This window comes from Sinocyclocheilus rhinocerous, unplaced genomic scaffold, assembly GCF_001515625.1.
Source record: "Sinocyclocheilus rhinocerous isolate Xijiao unplaced genomic scaffold, SAMN03320098_v1.1 scaffold2826, whole genome shotgun sequence".
Lineage (NCBI taxonomy): Eukaryota > Metazoa > Chordata > Actinopteri > Cypriniformes > Cyprinidae > Sinocyclocheilus > Sinocyclocheilus rhinocerous.
The window spans coordinates 189,180-192,180 of NW_015652260.1; the positions used below are offsets into that span (position 1 = coordinate 189,180).

Below are 3,001 nucleotides of genomic sequence, written 5' to 3' on the forward strand. Positions count from 1 at the left end.
ATTTATAGCTATCAGGTTGGTGAATGGATCCAACCTCTGTTCTGGAAGAGTGGAGGTTCTCCACAATGAAACATGGGGAACAGTGTGTGATGATCTGTGGGATTCTACAGATGCGGCAGTGGTGTGTAGAGAACTGGGCTGTGGGAGTGTTATACAGGCAAAGAGTTCAGGCTATTTTGGACAAGGTTCTGGACAAATATGGTTGGATAATGTCCAGTGCTATGGGAATGAATCTACACTAAAAAACTGTTCGTCAAGAGGATGGGGATCACATTGTAACCTATTGTGCGTTATGGAAGAACGAAACACACGATGCAGGTCACCATCAACCTATGTATTAATGTTAAAGGAAGGTGCAACCAAACGATAGAAAGTACAATGTGTTTTCCCCCTGCATAGACACACGAGTGCAGGGGCAGAGGAGACCCCGAATCAGAGTCTTAAAGGGACAGACACCCAGACCATTACAACATGACTGTGTGCATCATGAAGATGCTGGAGTCATCTGCCAAGGTGAGTCAAACACATTTATACAACTGATGAATAGCTGTGATGTTGTACAGTATATTTTTCTCATTAACAATGCAGCAGTATTTCATGTTTTAAATAACATTACTTGAAAGGACCAGTTTATAATTAGAGTATTTAATTCAGTTTATATTTCCAATTGCACAACTGTCACATGAATTCTGTTTTGGTTTTGCTTTCTCTCTGTTACCATCTGCCATACCTGTGTTTGCTGCATTAGTTTGTTTCCTCATTTTTTAATTAGGACCTCCTCACACGAACACGGTATTTTTAAAACCGCTGCTTTTTCTATGTGGTTTGGCTGTTAGTCCACATGCAAACGCATTATCAGGTCACTGAAACTAAACCTTTTTGAAAACTCCTGCCAGGGTGAATATTTTCAGAAACTCCGGTTTCAGTGTTGTCATGTAGCCTTGTGAAAACCAGAGATTTTGGCTTGTGACGTCAGTGTGCGCCGGTAACAACTGGCAATAAACTTTTCAGGCTTCTAATTGGCCAACATTGGCCTACGGTTAGGGTTATATCGCCACCTGTTGGTTTGGCATGCTCTTGACAGTACTTCATAGCGTGTTTTTGCATTTTCATGTGGGCGAAATTATTTTTTTTAAATGGAGGAAAAGCTCTTGCGTCTCAATGTGCCTACTTATACTATGCCCTTAAAGTATGTACTCTTTTGGTGAAGAAAAAGTACACACTTTTGAGTGTGTAGTAGAAGAGTAGGCAAGCTTTGGGACTTATGCGTTGTCCAAATACCCACACTTGCGGTCTTTGCACTTGACTACTTGACTACTTCTATGACGTATTTCCTGTATTTGGTCCAAGTGTTCAAGTGAGCATGAAGACCACAAGTGTGTGTAGAACTTTTCATTTCCTGATGGGACACACTTACAGTGTTGTAAAAATGCAAGTGTTTACAGAGTTTTATTTTTATTTCAAATACTTTGCATTTTAAAATTGTCTGTTCAGTAGTCCCTATAACAGATGACACAATTTAATTTGCTAAATAATTGCTTCTAATTAAGTGATAAAAAGCAGTTGCAAATGATGTACAAAATAAATATAGCCTACTTACCATTGCAGCAATAAAAGGTGTAGCACTTTGTTTTACTACCAAATTATATGTAATATCTAATTATCTCCGGAACTTACATTGGAAAGGTTTCCGTGACCTCTCGCGAGATCTCGGACAAGGCAATACTATCAAGTCACACAACTGCGTCTTTAACGGACCGCTCTGTCGCACCTGTTACACGCACCCTGTCACTGTAAACTGGCCTGTCAATCATCTTGTCACAGTTAACATTCTCCGCATTTCATTTCATTTATCTTCCTACCGTACTAGACAGAAAAGAAGTAGCTCGTTGATCTGCCAGTTGCGGGTCTTTCATGCGGAGAACACTGCTCATATTTTCTGCATAATGATGTTTATAAAAGTTCACATTGCTGTTGCAGATGAAATATAACACGGATAAAAATAAATACATATTTTTTACCAGGTTAAATGTTGATTATTAGTAACTCAACCCCCTTTTTGTAAACCTCTCTACCTAACCGTCGATCGCGCGCCTCTGGCACGTTTGTAGTTTTTCTAACGCGTTTTATTCGTGTTTGTAGTTCTGGACCGAATCCTTCGCCAAAGCGCAATGGATTGTGGGCAATTTTAGCCATTAGAGTGTGCACGGACCCACACTTCAGAAATCGACCTGAAATAGTAGATCATTCCGGGGACTATGCTTTGGGACACACATATTCTAATCTCACATACTATTTAGGATGGATAGTATGAACATTGAGACGCAGGGTGAGTTTATAAAAATACCCGTGTACGTGTGGATTGACCCTTGCTCTCACACACCTGTTTCTGTTCTCTCTGGTTACTCTCCTCATGTATCTAAGCCCTGAGTTTAGGTTTAGTTTAGTTTTAAATTTGACAAACCAGGTTATTGCAGCACAACCTGAAATGCGTCAAAAATAACATATTCAAAACACCACAAAAGGTCATTTATAAAACAATTTAAAAGCACGGGGAATAAAAGAAAGTTCATGTCTTTTTGTTTTGCTTTTGGGCATAACATGTTCCCTACTTTGACAAAGTGAACAAGCTGAAGCTGGAGCTACAGTCAAAAAGCAGTGCAAAGGCAATGAATTGTTCTTACACAGTAAATTCCCGAGTGTTAAATGAACACTGCTCGGAGCATATATGGTCCCACTCTAAAAGAGTGTTAAAGTAACACTGAAGCAGTGTTAAAGTTAATGAGATAATTAAGTGATTAATTAAGTGCTGATTGATCATTAGTGATGAACAGCTGCTGTTAACAAGCAGAATCACTGAAGAAAAGAGAAACACAAGAACTACAACTGACTTCATAGATGAAATCAAATCTAAAACAGAATTAATGTTTAGATTTTTTTTTTTCTTCAACTTACCGTTTTTGTGAATAGTGGTTGCTTTAGTTGCCTCTTGACCCTTGAC

The 3,001-nt window shown here is 39.0% G+C and overlaps 1 pseudogene; it reads left to right on the plus strand.

The window, feature by feature from the left end:
• Positions 1–471: 471 nt before the first annotated feature.
• The window catches only part of LOC107714108 (uncharacterized), a 56,378-nt pseudogene continuing 53,848 nt past the window's right edge, over positions 472–3,001 (plus strand).